The sequence below is a fragment of the Asparagus officinalis genome, chromosome 5 (genome assembly GCF_001876935.1).
Source record: "Asparagus officinalis chromosome 5, Aspof.V1, whole genome shotgun sequence".
Classification (NCBI taxonomy): domain Eukaryota; kingdom Viridiplantae; phylum Streptophyta; class Magnoliopsida; order Asparagales; family Asparagaceae; genus Asparagus; species Asparagus officinalis.
In genome coordinates this window covers 104,987,569-104,998,360 of record NC_033798.1, presented here as the reverse complement: position 1 = coordinate 104,998,360, position 10,792 = coordinate 104,987,569, and positions in this window count along the sequence as shown.

Here is a 10,792-nt window from a genome sequence, read left to right as displayed (position 1 = left end):
TTGTAGGTGTTAAAAAAAAAGTAGGAAACAGGGGGGAAATTAATTTTCTTAGATTTGTACTATAACGATTCATAAAAACTTTATGAATAATTACTATAATAATTTATCAATAAATTATTATAATTATTATTAACAACATACTGTATTCTATCAAAAAGTTGTTCAATAATAAATATTATTATATTAAATATTTATTAATAAATAATAGTAAGTTTGAAATTATGAAATAATAGTTATATCATCAAAATACAAAAATTATATACCTCTTTATTATCATAAATTATCCCACATCATTTTATCAAAATATCCCACTTTAAAAATTGTTCCCGATTATCCTACGAAAATATCCTATTTTCAAAATATTATCCCACTTCAACAATTATCTCACTTGTTGTGAAAATATTCCAATTGACTAGTCCCCTACTACATGTTTTATAATCTGCAATCATCAGGCATTGACAATAGCTCATGCACATTATTTGGTCTTCAACAATTTTCATGATCTTTTTCCAACCCAATGAGCTTGGGTTATTATTGTGCCATCATGGTCGTTGATTCGCAACATCTTGCTTTCTTTAACAATCATCATGTGGTTAGCCATACTTGACGGTAGATTTCTTCTTAAATATTGATTTTGCTAATTCCTTTTTTATCCCCTTCACATGCATATCAGCACTCTATTCAGAAGAATAATTATGCCTCTAGGTATAGTGAGCATCTTATTCGCCTCTGATTATATTCTTTGAGATTATTGAGTTAGACATATTCACATGATACTAGATTACAGACCCACACAATCCTCTCTTTATGATTTTTTTTTAAAGAAGTAATGAAGATGTAAATATAAGATCGATAAACTAATCATAAAAGCAAGATACTACTTTGAGTATGTTGCAACTTACCATGATGTCATCTCTCCCAGGTCTTCAGACACGAGAGTAATCAAGAAGTTTAGACTAGAGGCCCAAAGCCCAATTCTCTAAGTTACCCGGCCGATTAATCCACCTACGTCTAAAGTAAATTGAGTCAGTTGCGCTGCACTTATCTCCAAATATTAATCTATTATTATTCTATCCAAATACACTGGAACGAGTGCTGCTACAGGGACCCAAAATATGGACCATTGGATGAGACATGTGAGGTGTCCTGACGCAGCGCGGAAGTTGTAACCTCGGAATCCACCAAGGGTGTTCTCTGAATCCACAAAGAACGATCTTCGAATCCACGAAGAGCTTCGAATCCACGAAGAAATATTGAGGAAAAACAAAATTTTATTAATCAAAAGTTATGCCTCTAGAGCTTACAAGACTCTTCTTAAATAGAAAAAGAAACAAGACTCCTACAAGGACTCTAATTCCTACAAGAACTCTCAACTTATCAAAAATGGTAAAGAATTCCTAAAACATTAAAACTCCTAAAAATACTCATTATGATTAGAAAAGTTCTCCGGTCAAATCTGAGATCAAATCGGATTTGTTTCCTAAACAAAACAGACTCCTAAAATATTACTAAAAATAGTAAAAAAACGGATAAAACTGTAAATATCTCTCAAACCGTAAGGAATTTGGCGAAACTGAGAACGCAAACCGAACCCAAAGGGGTAGGTTTGGATGGATTTGGATGACTCCGTCTCGTCGAGATAGTCGATTTTCATATATAATTCGTCAAATTCCGACATATACGGTTTGAAAGTTACGGCCGTTTCTTCGAAACAAGTTATTTTCTTCGACCAGGGCTTGTGACTGCCCCACTTTGACATAAACGTGTCTGCTAAGTGTTCTACATCATGTCCCCCTTCTATTGCATAATAACCCGGCATGGCCAGCTCATTATGCAATACGGCGAAGACACAACTCACATGTCCCCTCGATTGGTTTCATATTTTGGGTCCTTAAAGATATTTTCCCACGGGAACTTATCCCTTTAAGCTTTTTAAGGCAAATCAAAATAAAAAAGCTGAACGCGTGCAGGAATAAGAGCGGAAGAAGAAAGGCAAAGGCATCATAGGAGATCAAAAACTTAACAGAAACCCCAAAAAGGCCTGAGCCGAAACACCATCATTGTACAAGTAAAAAGTTGTGCACATAAAAAGCCTAGCCGAAGTCTCATTGGCAGTGGATTTGGTTTGAAGATTCAGAGTTGACGCTTAACTTTTTATTCAGGAGCCCAAGTGGGAAAAAGGCTGAGAATCAACTAACTTTGTTCTCTTTCTCTTTACACCTTTCTGCTCTCCTTTGTTAAAAGCTACATTTTTTTTTTGGCTGTATTTCTTTCTTTATCTTTACCCCGTCTTGAATTATTAAATTTTTTTCCTTTTATACGCGTTTTGTAGTCTTTGTCAAGGAATGATATATTTTTGTTCTTGGTTCACTTTTGAGAAGAAAACGTATGCATGCATCAAAGATTAGGTTGGGTGACGCTGAAAACACTCTCTCATGATGATACGCATTGACTGGTTCAAAATTATCTGATATCTGCCTTTCTCATTTTGAAGATACCATCATGTCACATTTCTAAGTTCCAAAAACCTAAGGAAATTAATGTCACCTTATAATACGAATAAAAATCAATTATAACCATTCACCAAATCAGTGATATGCATCAATTAATCAATTAAGTAAAATAATAAAATGCTCTCCGAAACTTGATACGAAATTCAGAAATTCAAGTTATTACATTTTTCAGTCTCATGTGCTTCGATGGAGCTGATGAGCCTTGTGATTCTAAGTAGAGCCTAGAACTAGACAGTTACAATAATTTGTGAGATAAAACGTTCATGGCTCTAGTCTATTAAAACTGGAACCAGCATAAAATTTAAGACATTAGTCAATTAGAATCATATCAAATATAGAACTGAAATAATTCTATAAAATTATCGAACTTCTATCATATCTATCTATATATAAAAGTGTAAGTTGCCAAACATGGCCTTGGAACCAAAGTATTTAAAGATTTGGATTTTCTCGACTATTAAAAAATTAGTGGAGAGATCACTACCATGTTAATATGTGTTGATTTATTTAGTTGGTGATTGTGGTTTATTATTGAATGTAAACTACGAATGAGTACAATTTATGGGGTATAGAGAGTGATACATTTGAAATGAATTGTAATCATATACTAGACAAATTAACGGTTCGTTAATAATTAAGATAGTGGTCTTTCCACTATTTTTAAGGGGTTTTACATGAAAATTACCTTAATTTTTGTTCAAATTGATACTTACCATCTTTACTTTTTATTTTTGACCAAAATCACCCTTTATTTTGCATACATGTCTGCAATGTCACACCTTTTTCAGCTTAAAAAGTGTGAAGTGTCCATTTTACCCCCAACCTAAAACACGTCTCTCTCTCTCTCTCTCTCTCTCTCTCTCTCTCTCAACCCACTGTACGGCAAGCTCTGCTTTGGAACGAAAGGATGGGAACCTAAGATAGGTAGATGAAAGAGAAAGTGCTCGGAAAGATATTGAACTGCAGACCCAGTTGAAAAGGAATTCGCTGGATTAGCTGCCCACTACCCTAGATGGATGGATTCGGGATCAGATGTGTCTTCTTCGCTAACAATTGGCGGAAGAGAGAAGATCACTAGCATCCCATTCGACCTGAACGATTGAGATTCTCTGCGTTAAGCATTACATCTTTTCAGTTCTAAATCAGGGATCTTAAATCGAACAAGATGAAACCGGCCCAACAGGTCGAGCACAAGTATGCGCTACCTTCCCCCAATCCTCCCCCAACCCTTCAATCCAAGAAGACCCTCCATCAATCCTTCCTCATACTGTACCCTCACATCTCCTTAATCTTCTCTTCCTCTCACCCTCCAATCCAAGAAAAAATTCTGGAAACCCTAGCTTAGGAGCAAGGATGACATTGATTTGGATGACTAATATAAAAAAACCCATTATTTCTTATAATTGACACACGTGTTTTGCACGTGTTGAGTGAGGGTATTTTCGAAAGTTCGTGTCTTTTTTAGCTGAAAAACGATTAGGTTTGATATTGCAAATATGTATGCAAGTAAAGATGATTTTGATTAAAATTTTTTGGTAAGTATTAATTCAAAGTTAAGATGATTTTGATGTAAAAACCCATCTATTTTACGTAGTAGATATTATCCAAAAAGCCACTTCCCAGCCTAACAAGTTGTTTGAATTCCACCCCCATGGGGGAATTCCTGGTTAGCGCCTTTGGGATTGAGACGTTGGTCAAGAGTTCGAAACCCCTTAGTCGCATTGTCACCAAATCCAGCTCAGCCCGTTGTATGCTCACCAGTTCGCGTCCCAGTGGTCCCCACGCTGCTCGCACACTCCTGTTAGTGGGGATGAGCCCCTGGTACTAAGGATAGTTCCTTGCAGAAAAAAGGGGGGACCAAGGGGAATCGAACCAGGGCCGCTGGCATACTCCAAAGGAGTTAAACTGAGCTGGGGTGATCAGGTTTTCCTTGCCAGCAAAAAAAAAGTTGTTTGAATTCCTTTATGTGGGCCCTAACAACTTTGAAATAGTTTTAAGAAGATTAAAGAAAGAGTTGAAGAATCCAAGTAACACACCCTTGGTTGAAAATGAGGGAGTAGTAGTATCTAGTGGTAGAAAGAAAGAGGGGAAAAGGCAATGAATGGAAGCACATGGAAAAGTAGTTGGGAGGATGGGACCCTTTTTGCCTTTTTGGTTTGATAACAAATTAAGACATTGGAGTGAGTCGTTGCTTGTATTGTTGACATGGGCTCCTCCTCCAACCTTTTTAAGACTAGTGTTTTATTTAATGTGTGAGGAAATATAGAAGAGAGGAAGGCAGTCTGCCTTTTTAAACTGCACCCTGACACATTTTTAATGTGTGGTCATGGTCTTTTAAGTTTTAGGGCCTGGCCTGAGTCGTCACGGCATCTAGAAGAAAAGTACTATTAGTTCAAAGAGACTGTTAATTTCCTTTCTTTGACTCTTATGCATAAGATTTAGGATTTTGTTAACGGGTGTTGGGTTCATTTAATTAGTTCCACGGTGACTGAACAGGGAGTCAATGTGATTTTATAAGAGATTTGAGTATTCTCCTTCAACAATTAGCTTTTATGGGTGAATTCTCCTTGATTTCATAAACTATCATGGAAGAAATTTATTTTCCCCATATTGGAGAAAGCTCCAATTATTTTAAACAGTAATAACTAGACTTTATTTTCCAAACTATTTCCAAACTACTGCACTCAAATATTGTGAGGTTATTGATGACTCATCAATTTTGATGTCAATTCAAACGGAAGGACCATTACACTTTTGTGTGTAGTAGATTAGTAGTGTAGAAATAGTTTGGAAAGTGTAGTTTAGTTAGAATTATCTAACTGTTTCACCATTTTGTTTTGATGATCAACTTTCATTAGAGATATTAGAATCCAAAAACTATCTTCAAAAGCCCGCATGAAAATATTACTTTAAATGTTCTAGAAAACCAAAGGAAGTAAGTACCATAATGCAAGCAATAGAAAATTGTTTGATATCGAAGTGCATACAAAATTTATTTAAGGTATATAAGTATAGTTTTTTTCTTTTTAAAGGGTTAATCACAACATTTTTTATTGCTTTAAACCAAGTACATCATTGAGCTAAGGTTTATAAGTATAGTTGGTAAAGAAGTTTTAGCTATTTAAGTACAATTAAGCCAGCCAAATTGTTCAAAATTTGGTGCCTCTTTCTTGATCTTAAGAAATTGCTTGCATATATGCGAGTTTGCCTGCCCGTATTGCCCGTATGTTCAGTGGTTGATTACCTTTCTTATTATTCACCAAAAACATTGTAGGAAGAAAGTTTTTTTTCCAACCTTCTAAAGTTCTAAAAAGATGGCACAAATCTAGAAAACAAGGCTCAAGAGCTCCATAAATCAAGCATAAATTTGTCAAATGTTCAATCAGGCAACAAAGTGTCGAGTCTAAAATGGAAAAAGAGCAACAAATTAAAGTAGATATGAGGACATATCGCAAAAAGCCTTCCTTTGTCACTTGGCCTCCCCTAACGAAGGAAAAAATCAACATGACTTGAGTTCAAAGTGTCACACATTGATTTTTCCAGTGGGGAGAATTTCTAAATGGCCTTCTTTAGGTACAAAATGAATCATTTAAATGTGAATATGACCTTTTCCTACTTCCTAACTTTGGTCCCAGCCTTAAATCTGAACCCCAACTCATAAACAACCCTCTATCAAGAAGACCAAAGAAACTATTCCCACGTTACTTCCTCATCTCTCTCTCTCTCTCTCTCTCTCTCTCTCTCTCATCGAATATTAATAGATTATTTTTCAATCATAACTCCACATTTATCTCTAGATTGGTTATGATTTATTTCAGACTTAATTATTCACTTTACTCCAAAAAGTACTTATTATTAAAAGAAGAATAGAATTGGTCGCACTTTACTTCATCAGGAATCCCCTTTATATAGGGTGTTAAATATAGGGTTTCATAAATACATGAAGAATTAAATTACCCTTCATCAATTACTTTGACGAAGGCGCACTAATTGTGTTTTTCCTTTAACACCCCCCCTTGTGCCAAGTCAAAGAGTGAAATGGCGCATGAGTTGTTGTCTCGTTAAAAACCTTACCAAATAACAAAACCCGGTGGGAAAAATAAAACTTGGTCGAAGGGAAAAAGAGCACAACACACCTAATACAATGGATGATAATATGTGTGTGTTGAGACTCACCCTAAAATCTACACCTTTCCCCTAATCTGTAAAATCAAGGTAGTTCAAAAAATCTCCACATCCCTATGTTTCTCACATGTTTCTCAAAGGTGGCCTTAGGTAATGACTTGATAAACAAATCTGCCGCATTTTCTTTAGAGCTTACTTGATTCACTTGAATCTTGAGGAAAGGCTGTTGTAGAAAAATTTTGGTGATATATGTTTTGTGTTATCACCTTTGATGTAACCTAGTTTCATCTGTTCAAGACAAGCTGCATTGTCTTCATAAATACAAATGGGCTCTTCAATGGTAGAACTCAAATCACTAGTCCCTTGAATATGTGTGTCGATAGACCTTAAACATATACACTCGCGAACTGCTTCATGTAGGGTAATGATCTCTGAATGGTTCGAGGAGGTAGCTATAAGAGTTTGCTTGGTAGATCTCCATGAAATCGTTGTGTTCCCCATAGTAAATACATAACCAGTTTGGGAGCATCCTTTATGTAGGTCAGATAGGTACGCAGCATCTTGCCCCTGTTAGTTTGGGAGCGTCCATATACATCGGAACTTGTTTTCTTTATAAATACACAGGGGCATAGTTCATTGTTCTTATATCCCTTCCCAATCAAGTAGTCACTCAAATAGGTATACCACATCCGTCCATTGTTTCAATCTATAAAGTGAGCGTTTCAATCTAATTGCAAACGAACTCTGTGGTTTAGAGTCACTTGACTTGAACAATAGAAGGCCATCAGGCACTTTCATATATATATATATATATATATCTCTGAATCAAGATCCCCATAGAGATATGTTGTAACCACATCCATAAGCTGCATTTCCAATCATTCGGATGCTACTAAGCTCACTAAGTAGCGAAACATTATCACATCAATTACTGAAGAGTATGTCTCCTCGTAGTCAATTCCAGGGCGTTGTGAGAAACCTTGTACTACAAGGTGAGCCTTGTATCTCAGGACTTCATTTTTCTTATTACGCTTTCTGACAAAAACCCATTTATGTCCTACAGGCTTTACATTTGGTGGGGCTAGCATTATCGGACCAAATACTTGTCTTTTTGCTGGAGAATCAAGTGCTGTCTGGATTGCTTCTTTCCATTTAGGCCAATCTGCTCTTTGTTGACATTCTACAATAGTGCGTGGTTCGATATCATCATGCTCTATGATCTCTTGAGCAACAATATATGCAAATATATCATCAACGTGTGTGGAAGATCTTTCCATCAACTCATACACACACTCATAATTCATTGAGATTTCTTTTTTCTTTGTCATCATATCAAACATCGGAGCGTCCTCCAGTAATGATTCATGGACATAACTATAATCAGAGATAAAATTGTGAGAGAGATTCTTTTCATTGATGATTAATGTGCTGTCTAGATTGCTTCTTTCCATTTAGGCCAATCTGCTCTTTGTTGACATTCTACAATAGAGCGTGGTTCGATATCATCATGCTCTATGATCTCTTGAGCAACAATATATGCAAATATATCATCAACGTGTGTGGAAGATCTTTCCATCAACTCATACACACACTCATAATCCATTGAGATTTCTTTGTTCTTTGTGATCATATCAAACATCGGAGCGTCCTCCAGTAATGATTCATGGACATAACTATAATCAGAGATAATATTGTGAGAGAGATTCTTTTCATTGATGATTAATGGATCAGGTTATGCCGCATCCGTCCTCTTTTTCCTTGGGCGGGTGTCGATTGAACCAGGTGGCCTCCCCCTCTTCCTTTTGAGAGTCACGACCTCAACCACACCTCCACCATGTATGGTTGCAGTGCCTCTATCTATGACAATGTGCCCCTTGCTGGAGACTTCTAATCTTACAAGCACATTTGCAGTTGGTATATGTGATCTTGTTACTTTAGCAATATCAGCAAATGCATCAGGCATCGAATCTACTGTGTTCTGAAGATCGATTATTCTTTTTACTTCACTTTCACATTGTGAAGTGCTGGGATCAAAATGAGACAGTGTAGGGACAAACCATGATAATTCCTTTCGTTCCCTTAGAAAATCTTTTTTCTTATCTCCCCCTAATGACGGGAAGATTGTCTCATCAAAGTGACAATCTACAAATTTAGATGTAAATAGATCGTCTATCAAAGGTTCCAAATAGCGGATAATTGTTGGAGTTTCATATCCAACATAAATACCTAGTCGTCTCTGAGGACCTATTTTGGTGCGCTGTGGGGGCGCAAAAGGCACATACATTGCACAACCAAATATGCATAAGTGTAAAATGTCAGACTCATATCTAGTTACCAACTGGTACGCGGAAAATGGTTATCCAACTGTGGGTCTAAAACGAATAAGTAAATCTACGTGCAATATGACATAACCCTATGCAGAGATAGGCATGTTGGTGCGCATAACTAGTACCTTAGCCACCATCTGTAGCCTTTTGATGGTGGCTTCTGCGAGACCATTTTGTGTATGCACATAGGGTACATGATGCTCTACATCAGTCCCGATAGACATGCAATAATTATCAAATGCTTTTGATGTAAATTCTCCAGCATTATCAAGCTTTATAGACTTGATAGGGTGATCAGGGTGGTGAGCCTTTAAACAAATAATTTGTGCTAGAAGTTTTGCAAATGGAGCATTTCTTGTGGACAATAGTGCAACATGTGACCAGCATGTCGAAGCATCTACCAGAACCATAAAATACCTAATGGTCCACATTCTGGATGGATAGGTCCACAAATATCACTATGTATCCTTTGTAAGAATGGGATGTTTTGCTTTGTATCTTTAGCATAGGAAGGTCTCGATCCTGTTTTTGCTAAAGAACAGGCTTTACAAAAGGAGTGATGTGCCTTTGAGATAGTTAATGAGGTAGAGTGGGATGTAGATAGTGCATCTGGTGCTTTAGAAGTCATTGGCCACAATGGAGCAGCACTAGGACCGACACTGTGTAGTGTATCGGATTTTTGTCCCATTTTATGTGTCACTCGAAAGAAAGGATGTCCATGTGAGTTTTTTAAAATACGGATCATCATGTCACGACCATGATGTCTAAGGCGGTCGTGCCAAAGCCTCTATGAGTCAGCGTCTTATAGTTCATTGTTGGTGACAGCATAGGATTCAAGAATCCGAAATTGTAGTGAGGTACAATCCACTAGATTGACTCATTAGTTTTTTCTAAAATGCGCTTCCTTCCATATTCATTGGAGGTAATATATATGTATTCAGTCTCATTCTCACAGTGAGTTTCCAAATGATAACTGTTGGCACAAATATTTTTAAAACTTAACAAGGTTTGATTAGCTCTTGGTGCATACAGAGCTTCTGTGACTTTAATCAGTGTGCCATTAGGCATTAAGAATTTGGCAGTTCCTTGCCCTTTTATTATTTGTGATGATCCAATCATTGTAGTCATAGATGAAGTATAAGAAATTAATACAATGAATAATTATCTATTCCAAAAATTTGTGTGGGTAGTCCCACTATCAGCTAAACATTCAATGTCTCCTCGATACATTCCTACAAGTAATGGGATGGTGTTATTAGATAAGTCAAACAATATTCCTCATATTCTTTAGAGTGTTTCGATCTAAGTAGAATGACATACTTTTCATTCTAATATTTTTCTTCATGTGCTAGATGTATTGTTGTACATCTTTTACTAGTGCTATTCTTGAACCATGTACGTTGATGTATAGTAAATAAACTCAAATACATGCAATGCTTTAGAATAAAATCCGAAATTTATTAATAAGCCAACAATAATCAAATTAAGGTCTCATCTGCATAAATCTAATTTAAAAAATATTATTCGAAATAAACTTTTAAGGCCAAAAACAATAGTCTAATTGGAATGAGGCATTATGCCTTCGCAACTTTCTTAAAAAGTAAAGTAGCAGATCAGTCAAAATCGAAGACATCCATTGACTGAGCAAAGCCCTTGTTGACATTGAAGTCTGCAATTGTAAGGTTGACATCAGTGTCATGACCTCCGTTTGACGTATAGTGAGTCTCTTGTTCTTTAGACTTCCTTGTAGTTGGCTGTTACTTTGTTGCTTGCCTGGCAGGTCTGGTACCAATGCCCAGTATCTCCACACCTATAGCAAGGTTCATT